Genomic DNA, 11,768 nt, shown 5'->3' with positions numbered 1-11,768 from the left:
AAAATAAGAAAAACATCTTTCTTGAAAAAATTAATACATAAAATAAAATCAGCATTATATATATATATATATATATATATATATATATATATATAAATTGGTGGCTCTAAAAAGCATGACATTAATGATTTTTCAGAGTGTCACAATTTGTTGCACACTATAAAAACTATTTGTTGAATCAACTTAAAATAATTTGTTAGTTGCTAGCATGTGTCTAGCATGATTAGCATGTTGCTAACATGTTTCAAGCATGATTAGCAAGTTACTAACACAATTCTAGCATGATTAGCATATTGTTAGCATTATTTAGATAGACAGATGAGTTTGGATTAGAAATAGTAGGCCTACATAGAAGGGAACTCCGGGAGTTTAAATTTGAATTTTGACAGCTGGAGATTGAATAGTGTTGGCATTTTTAGGAAAACCGTAAGTCTGATCAGTTAGAAAAGATATAGCAACTGGAGTGAGATCAGTCTGAAGATCTGGGCTGAGTTTGGAGTTTGTAGAGTTAAAGCTTATTTTGCCGCTCAGTCAGATTGATGTTTAAATTATTCACATTGATTTTATGGAAACATTACGGAATTTTATGGTAGATTTAATGCTTTATATATGTGTATTGTTTTGAATAGGTATCAACAAACTGCTTAAAATAAACAAATAAATAAATAAATAAAACTAAAGTGAAGACTTTCCGATCGTTGGTTAGGCTCCACGCGGGAGTTTCTCAGCTCATGATTGATGACGCTTCACCTTGTCAAAGGAAGGGTTACGGATCATGGCAAACACCCGTAAATTATTTCCTTATGTACTGTGAGTCTGCACACGTTTTCATGTTTTGTGCTGACATTTACTCTCTCTCTCTCTCGAATCCAGATGAATCCAGTGTTTGACGCGAAGAGCACCGCTTCATTACAGCAACACTGACTGCAGGTGGAAACTTCAGCATCAGCAGCATAGAAAAACAACACGCACATCTTGTTCTAGAGAAATTAATATCAGAATAGACTTGCATTAAAAGCTGTGAAAAAAATAGTAATTGATATTTAGAAGAAAATATAGTCAATCAGGCTTATATGTGACCCTGGAGAACAAAACCAGTCTTAAGTAGCACAGGTATTTTTGTAGCAATAGTATGGGTCAAAATGATCAATTTTTCTTTGATATTAAAAATCATTTTAAGTAAATATTAAGTAAAGATCTTGTTCCGTAAAGATATTTTGTACATTTCCTACCGCAAATATTTCAAAACTTAAATTCTGATTAGTAATATGCATTGCTGAGAACATTTTTTTGGACAACTTTAAAGGTGGTTTTCTCAATATTTAGATTTTTTTGCATCCTCAGATTGCAGATTGTCAAATAGATGTATCTCAATTTTAAAAGATTGACCCTTATGACTGATTTTGTGGTCAAGGGTCAGATATATGCAAACAAATACACCCAAAAAGTATTTTTTCAAGTTCAGATTGACTAAACTCATAAACATTTGATTAATAGAGACTCTTGACTCAATATTAACAACACCAATGTCAAAGCTGCTGCATTTACATAATAGATGCTAGTTATTTATATTAAATGTTGCTAATATAATTAACTCTTAATTCCTGTTGCCAATAATTCTTGTAGGGTCCACTGCAATGTCATTTTCTATGCTAAAAATTTTCAGATCTTAATGGTCAAAAAGAAACTAATGTAAAAACATTCAATAAAAGCTCTATAATGAAACAAGAGCTGATGTTATACTCACATTTTAAAATCACTGTCTCCACCTGCTGGACAGTGCTCATAAATGCAACAGCTTATTTTTATTTGCTACATTCTAACATCAAATATTTATAAATATAGATATATTCTAATTTCATGAATTGTATATAAAAAAAAAAGATACAGGATTGATACAGTAAAGTTTTCAAGGACTTCAATCAGAGATCTCATTTATTAAACAATGTCTTATCTTTCACATGTTTTCACAAGATAAATAGAAGATCCTAGATCCTGCTAGATAAATTTCACATACATAAACAAAAATCTGGCTTTAAACTTATAAACCTTTTCTTTATTCAAAGTTGATGGAAACGATCTAAAGCTCTGTTCATACTAAAGAAATCCCTGTATCTATATCTATATATATAGATACATATTGATATCTATCTATCTATCTATCTATCTATCTATCTCTCTCTCTCTCTCTCTCTCTCTCTCTCTCTCTCTCTATATATATATATATATATATATATAATATTTATACTACATTTTGTAGAAGCATCTAACTGCATTTGGGTCCTTTTATACAGGGCTGGCAGGCTGAAGAACTTTCTCACGCTTGTCTTGCCTTGGATCTACTGGTCTCGAGCTTCACGGAACTTTCGGATCAACTGCACCATCTGCAGGCGGATGACTCTAATACAATGCAAGCAGTGCCCCAACAGCCAACAAGTCACGAACCATGTATTAATAATCCACCTGTTTATACTGGCGAGCCTATAACTGTCACTCTTTTCTTATTCAGTGTGAAGTGCTGTTCTCACTCCAACCTCAGACATATGCCTCTGATAGATCTAAAGTGGCTTATGTGATTTCTCTTCTGGCTGGTCGAGCTCATGACTGGGGGGCAGCCATTTGGGATTCCCACTTTTCCTGTTGTGAGGGCTTTAAATTATTTAAGGCAGGGATTTAAGTATTTGACAGATCTGTATTCAGAAAGGAGGCTACTCGACAACTGGCCACTTTGCGTCAAGGCAAAAGATCAGTTGCTGATTATGCCATTGAATTTAAGACTCTTGCAGCCACTAGTGAGTGGAACCCAGCAGCACTGGCGGCACGTTTTTTGGATGGATTGATGGAGGATGTTAAGGATGAGATACATGCCTGCGGCCCTCCGAAACTGCTAGACATCCTTGATCTCGCTATTCGTTTGGATCCTCGCATGGAGCTGAGACGTACTTCGGGGAAGTACCAGCTGCTCGCGGGCTGAATTGTCTGTTCCTTCTCCTGCTTCTCAACTCTCTGAAATGCCTGTCCCTGAACCTATGCTGGTGGGGAGAGAAGCAACGTAGACTGTCAAAGGGCCTCTGTTTGTATTGTGGCGGCTAAGGTCACATCGCAGCCTCATGTCCAGTAAAAGCCAACGCCCGCCGGTAGACAGGAGAGTCCTGGCAGGTGCTACTTCAGTCTCCTCATCTGTTGGTTCCCATACTATTCTTCCTGTTTCAGTGTTGCTGAACGGATCAGTTGTTAAATGTTGTGCACTTATTGATTCCGGTGCGAAGGGGAATTTTGTAGATTCCAACTGGGCTCATCAAAATGGCCTCACTGTTCATTCCCTTTCCTCTCCTATCACTGCTCACTCTCATACTGGACATCAGCTTATGGAAGTTACTCAGATCACTGGCCCGGTGAGTGTGGTTACCTATGGTAACCATCGGGAAGAATTAGAATTTTATTTATTTAATTCTCCGTCTGTTCCAATGGTGTTCAATGGTCATCTTTGGCTCTCTCCACAATCTCTTTCTCTCTGCAACTCTCTTCCTCTCCATCGATTGTATGATTGTGCTATTGATCTCCTTCCCAGCACTTCTCCTCCTCGCAGACGTCTTCTCTTCTGGCCATGGACAAATATCTCTGGCTCAGATTCTCTGGCAGCTGGTTTTATTCATCCCGCTTCTTTTCCGGCAAGAGCGGGCTTCTTTTTTGTGAATAAAAAGGATGGCTCTTTGCGTCCCTACATTGACTGACATAACTATTAAGAACAGATACCCCCTGCCTCTTATGTCTACAGCCTTCGAGGTCTTACAGGGTGCAAAGTTCTTCACAAAATTGGATCCACGCAATGCTTATCATCTGGTTCGGATAAGAGAGGGCGATGAATGGAAGACGGCTTTTAATACTCCTACAGGGCACTTTGAGTAATTGGTTTTGCCCTTTGGGTTGTCCAATGCCCCAGCTGTCTTCCAGGCACTCGTCAATGATGTGCTGAGAGATATGATTAACAAATTTGTCTTTGTGTATTTAGGAGCCAAATCTAATATTTTAAGCTACTGAGTTGTTTGATCCCGGACTAGTAGGTTGACGCGCATTCTTACTTGATTGATGTTACATTGTTACTTCCTCTTTGAATCTCTCCATCAATGAACGAGAAGACTATTCCGTTGTATCATCATCATCAATAGTTTATTGGCTCCACAAAGCACCTTAGTGCACAATATCCAATTCCATTTCCAAAGCTTACATTTAGGAAGTTTCACCATTACATCTGCTTCGTGCTATAGTGGTCAAAAACCTTTTTGCCCTTCCATGTCAAAACACCTTCCTAACGCAGTAGGAAGGCTACCTATATACTCTTATCACAATTAAATTAACAGCGCCATTCAGTGGTCATGTTAACAACAACATGTCACGTTAACATGTCAATATGTCAAATAGTTAAACAGTACACATTTTTGGCTCCTACAGTGTACCTCAATGACATTCCAATTTTTTCTCACTCATTCCAGGTGCGTGTACCTTTCATGCTCAGTCGGTTTCGTTATTGGGGTCTGTCATCTCGGTGGAGGGGATTTGGCCGTTACCTGGCTCAAGAAAATCCTTGCAAACAATTTTAGCCAGGTGGCAACTCCACTGACAGTGTTAACCTCCACCAAAACCAAATTCAGTTGGTCTAGTGCCGCTATCAATCTTTAGGAACAATCTAAAATCTAGGTTTACAATGGCTCCAGTCCTTATTTTGCTGGACTCTACAAGGCAGTTTGTGGTGGGGTTGATGTATTAGAGGTAGGTGTCAGAGCAGTTCTTTCACAGAAATCCCCTCATGATAATAAGCTATATCCATGTGCTTATTTTTCACATTGCCTTTTTCCTTCAGAACGAAATTACAACATCGGTAACAGAGAGCTGCTGGCTGTACGCTTGGCTTTGGGAGAGTGGCATCATGGGTTGGAGGGGACGGCTGTTCCCTTTCTGGTGTTTACGGATCATAGGAATCTGGTGTATAGTCAATCGGCTAAATGATTGAACTCCAGACAGGCCCGCTGGGCACTCTTTTTTAGGCACTTCAACTTTCGTGCTGTCTTACAGACCGGGTTAAAAAAATGGTAAGCCAGACTCTCTGTCCAGGCAGTTTGACGCACCTGTCGATGAGCATTCTTCCTGACACCATTTTGCCTTTCGCCATGTGGTGGGGGCCGTCGCCTGGGGTGTCGAGGGTCGGGTCAGGCAAGCTCTAGCCGGGGTTGAGGTGCCTGCAGGGTGTCCGGCGGGTCTGTTTTTTTGTTCCTGCTCCGGTCGGCACTGCCGTCTTGCAGTAGGGACACTTTTCCAAAATCATGTGTCATCCTGGTGTGAGGAGGTAGCTGGCAGCTATCCGTAAGCATTTTTGGTGGCCGGCCATTGTTGAGGACATCCGTCTGTTCATGGGTGTTTGTGAGGTTTGTGCTCAAAACAAATCTTCATATCAACCTTCCGTTGGTCTGCTTCATCCCCTCCCCATTCCATCCCGTTCCTGGTCACATTTGCCCTGGATTTTTTTAACTGGTCTCCCTCCATCCAGTGGCAATACTGTGATCCTTACCGTGGTGGATCGGTTTTCTAAGGCAGTCCACTTCATTCCCCTTCCCAAACTCCCTACAGCAATGGATACGGCCCGGGTGGTCATTGACCACGTCTTTCGGATTCATGGCCTTCCGGAGGATATGGTCTCTGACAGGGGGCCCCAGTTTGTGTCTCATTTTTGGAGGAAATCCTTTCAGCAGCTGGGTGCCTCCGCCAGTCTGTCCTCAGGATTCCATCCACAGACTAACGGCCAAGCCGAGCGTGCAAATCAGGATCTCAAATGGATGCTCTGATGTCTGGCCTCCCATAACCCCTGGAGTCAGCAGCTAACTTGGTCTGAATATGCCCATAACTCCTTGTCGGTGTCCTTGACTGGGCTTTTTCCCTTTCATGTGTTGTCTTGGTTATCAATCCCCTTTGTTTCCTTCCAAGGCTGCCGAGGCTGCTGTTCCCCTCGGTCCAGGTTTTTATCCAGAGCTGTTCTCGTACCTGGATGAGGGCCAGGGAATTGTTGGCGAACTAAAAGAGCTGCTGACCATCACCTGGCGCCCAGGTATATCTGTGGGCAAAAAGTGTGGCTCTCTACTAAAGATCTGCCGCTCCGGGTTCGAGCCCGTAAGCTGGCACCTAAATTTGGTATTTGGTAGACTGGGAAGATTACGGTCCGTAAGAGAGGTCTTGGGTCCCAGCTCGGGACATCCTTGACCGCGCACTTATTGTTGAATTCCATCGTCAGTCTCCTTAGTCTAGTAGGACGCCAGAAGACATCCCTGGGAGAGGGGGTATTGTCAGGGCTTAGGTTTGATCGACCTCTTTTTTCTCCTGCATTAAGTTTTGTTTTTGTTTTGTGTCTGCACGTGCTGACAGCGCTCAGCTGATTGTGTTTCATCAGTGTGGTCGTGCACATTCTTGCAGCTGTTTGTCATTTTCTTATTAATACTTTACTTATTTAAATGTCTTGTTTTCATGTCTTTCTTTGCATGTGTGTTACTTAAGCTTCACTCACACTTTTTGCTTTGTTCTCTTAGTTATAAATTATGTTTTGTTGTTTTTTTTGTTTCTTTTATTTGTGCATTTCTTTTATTTTATATATGCAGCTGCTCGTCTGATGTTTGATCTCTGTCTGACGGAATGTGTTGCGGCTTTCCTGGAATGTACTGCTCAGATCGCTCTCTCGCCCACTGATCCCGGCTTGATTATTAATTGTCCTCTCATCATCCTGCTGATCTGCGGCTGCCGGCTCGCTTCCAGTTTATCTTTTATAATAAAATTATAAGAAAATTTGGGTCCTTTTCTATAGAAACTCATGACATATCCATCATTAATTTAGCTCTTATCTATTAAATAAAAATAATGATGCATTACTTTAATAGATCAGCACGTAAAACATAACATAGATAACAAAACACACAGATCTTATAAACCTCTTTATAAGATCTAATTTAGATTAAATTTAAGATTAAATTTAAAATAGATTACTTGAATTTACCCTAATCCCACAACCCACTATTTATACTATCATGAAAAGAAATGAACACAATACAGCACAGTCCACCGGACTACTTTTGTTTTTTGAAAAAGGGAAAGTTGCAAATGTCTTTGTACAACTGTCACATCCATGTTCCCTGTTTTCCCCCAGCCTTAGTTCTTGTGTTTCCTTATATGATTAGTTTCCTGTTTTTGTTATGTTAATTGATTATTCCTCACACCTGTGTTCCTAATTATCCTTTGTATTTAAATTCCTGCCTGTTTAGTTCTCGTTTGTCTAGTCTACTATGTTGTACCTGTGTTTATGCCTGCTCCTCATTTGTATTTACTTTGTTTTGCTTTATTAAAGTCTGTTTAGTTTATATTCAGTATCTCCAGCGTCCTTCTAACACAGTGTACGGTGACAGAAGACTAGACCCAATAATAAAACATGGAGGTCGCTGCTCGCTTCTCAGCCCTAGCCTGCAGAGATCTCCCGTTTGTGGAGTATGCCCGGGGTTTCTGAGGGCTGGGCCATGATGTCAGCGTTGGACGAAACCACGCTAAACTCTCTGTTCTGGATTGGGGCCAATTTCAATCTACCAGTGGACCTGCCAGATGCCACAAGACTGAACTGGAGGGAAGGGATCCTTTGGTGTCTGTAGAGTGTTCGGCCCCAATCCAGAACCAGCCTGCCAACCACTCAGTGTTCAAGCCCGCCTACCTCTCTGACGTCACGTTAGCTGGCCTCTCTGTTACGTTAGTCGGAAACGCCTGAGTCCCTGGCCAAGATGGCTCCCTCTCCTGAGTCCCTGGACAAGATGGCTCCCTCTCCTGAGTCCCTGGACAAGATGGCTCCCTCTCCTGAGTCCCTGGACAAGATGGCCTCCTCACCTGAGTCTCCAGCCAAAATCGAAATAATGGACATAATGGACATGGCGCTCCCAATGGAGTTTACGGCCCCAATCCTCTCTCCTGAGTCTCCGCTTTTTCCGTCCAGCCCTCCTGAGTCTCTGCTGGCTCCCTCCAGCACTCCTGATTATCCGCTGCTTCTGTCCAGCCCTCCAGTGTCCGCTCCTCCTGAGCTACCTCCAGTGTCCTATCCCCCTATCCTTCAATTCTACATGTACTGAAATTTTAGATTCTATTGCTCCATTTAGGATTAAGCAGTTTAAACCTAAGGCAGATCCATGGTTAAACACTGAAACTCGGCTCTAAGACAAGTATGTCGGCGTGCAGAACGTAAATGGAAAAAAAGATAAGCTGCATGTGTCATTGGAGATATTACGTAATTCATTAACTAACTATCAAAGAGCTGTGAAAGACGCAAAATCAAAGTATTTCTCTGACGTTATATCTAGAAACTGCCAAAGACCTAAGATTTTGTTCTCCAAAATTAACTCTGTTATAAATCCTTCTCCTGATCTGCATTTCGATGACCCAGATACTGCTTGTAAATGCTTTTTAAGGTACTTTACAAACAAGACACATGAAATTAGACAGCATATCATACCCATAAGCTATGATCCTTCCTCTTTTCCGGTTTGTACTTCGTTTTTTTAATGCCTTTGAAACCATCTCTTTATACTCTCTAAATGAATTGGTTATGAAGTTGAACCTGACCACATCTGGAACTGACGTAATTCCAGCGCGTCGCCTTATTCAGGTTTTTGACACTGTTGGGCCCGTTATCTTAGAAATATTAAATAAGAGTATCTCCGTAGGATCTGTTCCAGATGATTTGAAGCATGCTACCGTTAAACCACTGTTGAAAAAATCTAACCTTGCTGTGACCGTTTTTCCAAATTTTAGGCCAATTTCGAACTTGCCTTTTATCTCTAAAATTCTTGAGAAGGTTGTTTCTGTTCAATTATTGAATTTTTTAGAGTCAAATGGAGTTTTTGAATCTTTTCAGTCTGGTTTTAGGAGACGTCACAGTACAGAATCTGCTCTTTTAAGAGTGTCAAACGATATTTTATTATCTGTTAATTCAGGAAATTCTGTAATACTTTTACTGTTGGATTTCAGTGCCGCCTTTGATACGGTCAATCATGACATTCTTATTTCTCGCCTTGAATGCTGTGCGGGTATAAAAGGCCATGCACTGAATTGGTTCAAATCTTATTTGAACAATAGAACCTTTTCTGTTAGTGTTAATGGATGTTCTTCCTCCAAAGCACATCTGAAGTGCGGGGTTCCCCAAGGATCTATTCTTGCGCCTATTTTGTTTTCGTTATATATGCTGCCTTTGGGCTCAATTTTAAGAAAACATAGAGTACTTTTTAATTTTTATGCAGACGACACTCAAATATATGTGCCCATTAAGCAAAATGATAATGTTGGTCTGTGTGCTTTAACTGCCTGTCTGTCTGACATTAAGGCTTGGATGTCCAAAAATGTATTGCACTTAAACGAGAGTAAAACTGAGGCAATTGTGTTTGGACTGTTATCTTTCTCTGGCAGTTTAAGTCAAATGTTGGGTAGCTTAGCTGCTTACGTAAAACCATATGTCAAAAACCTAGGTTTTGTTTTTGACTCTGCTTTGTTATTTGATAAGCAGGTAAATGTAGTTGTTAAATCGTGTTTTTTTCATTTGAGACTTCTGGCCAAAGCGAAAAGTTTTTTAACTTTTGCTGAGCTTGAGAGAGTAATTCATGCATTTATTTTCTCTCGTTTGGACTACTGTAATTCAATCTATATAGGCATGGGTCATTCCTATATGAACCGTTTGCAATTAGTCCAAAATGCAGCTGAAAGACTTCTCACTGGCACACGTAAATTCGACCACATCACTCCCGTCCTACTCTCTCTGCACTGGTTACCAGTTCATCTTAGAATAGAGTTTACGATTTTACTTTTTGTTTTTAAGGCTTTAAATGATCTGGCACCTTTTTACTTATCTGAACTTGTGACTGTTAACATAGCTGCAAGATGTTTAAGGTCATCAAATCAGAAACTGTTAAAGGTTCCCAGATCTAGGCTAAAACGAAAGGGAGACCGGGCTTTTGCCATAGTCGGCCCCAAACTGTGGAATAGCTTCCCCTTATCTATCAGGATGATTACTACAAAATCTCATTTTAAAACAAAACTTAAAACTCACCTTTTATAAAAAGCTTATAATATGTGAGTCACCTTGAGCTTGTCTTTGTTGTATTTCTTTCTTCTGTATATACTACTTCTTGTGCTATCTTATTCTATTTATCTGTTTTTGTCTTTGATTGTTTTATATAATTTTTTTTTATATTATTGCTGCTGTAAAGCACAATGGTCAACGACCGTTGTTTTATTGTGCTATATAAATAAACTAAACTAAACTCCAGAGTGCCCTCCAGTGTCCTCTCGTCCAGAGCGCCCTCCAGTGTCCGCACCTTCAGAACACCCTTCAGAGCGCCCTCCAGAGCTCCCTCCAGAGCCCCCTCTGCCAGAAGGCCCTTCTAAATTCCTAAATTCCCCCAAGAAAATTTTGAGGGGGGCCCATGGACAGACCAGGAGACCAGTGATGGACATTAGATATCTGCAAAATTGGCAGATATTGACCCAAAAAGAAACCTTTTTCTCTTTCGGTTCCCAGAGTATTCCAGACGGCCTTGGCCAAGGCCGGCGCTGGAGACAAACAACTCCCCCGGAGAACAAGATAACGAGACCCTCTGAATTCCTCCCTCCTGTTCCAAGGACACCTGGGGCCTCATGTACAAAGACTTGCGTTGAATTAATACTAAAACATTGCGTACGGACAATGCTGTAAATGTGCGTACGCAGTAAAAAAATCAGATGTACGAAACACTGCGTACGCGGAATTCCACGCATAATCTCTTTGTACATCCGAATTAACGTGAATTTGAGCGCACATGCACGAGCACAAAACCCCTCCCTGCCTCCTCCCCCGTATTAATATGGTAATGACTCCACTTTGGCAAAACCAAACGAAAAAGCAAGCAGGAGAAACTTAACAGAATGTGAATTGAAGGTGCTCCTATCGGAGGTAGACCGGAGAAAAACTGTTATTCGCAAGCTTGTAAAATAAATAAACAGAAAAAAATAGAGTGGGGGAGTTTAGCTAACGCGGTTAACGCAGTGGGGTCTGAACATCGCACTGTGAACGAATTAAAAAAGAAATGGTTCGATGTAAAGGTGCACGTAAGAGGAGAACAGGGGCGACTTACGTTTCAGCACATCAGTCAGAGTCAGAGAGCGCAAGCAGATGAACGTCTTTGTCTTGTAACGGTAAAATATCTTGTTGTTTGAATAAGTGCAACGTTCTCTTAAAGTAGGCCTATGTCTATAAAGGTTCATATAATGCATCACCACATGGTGTGATGTTGACATAATGTGATTTAGTTTGACACAAAGCAACCGAGTGATCCTTGTCAGCTAGGTAAAATATATTATAAGAAATTTCTATTTTGATTATATGGCTATCTGCTGAATTTTCCGATGCGTGTAAATTACATGATGTAATTTATTAACATTTCATCATATTATATAGCCTATATAGCCATTGAGAGGGACATCCCAATGGATCACAGTGTTGTTTTAATTAGTTTACATAAGATATATATACATAAGATATTTACATAAGATCCCCTCTATATGTATTTATTATCTGTATAAAAGTTATTAATACTAATTAAATATAATATAAAAATATTATTGTGTGTTTATTTTTTGGTGGTGGAGGGGTTGGGGGTGCCCTTTGTTCAGTTTCAGCACATGCCCCGCAAAAGGTCTGTGCCAGCGGAATTTCAGCTGCCAAA

The sequence above is a fragment of the Garra rufa genome, chromosome 25, assembly GCF_049309525.1.
Source record: "Garra rufa chromosome 25, GarRuf1.0, whole genome shotgun sequence".
NCBI lineage: Eukaryota > Metazoa > Chordata > Actinopteri > Cypriniformes > Cyprinidae > Garra > Garra rufa.
This window is presented reverse-complemented; position numbering follows the sequence as displayed.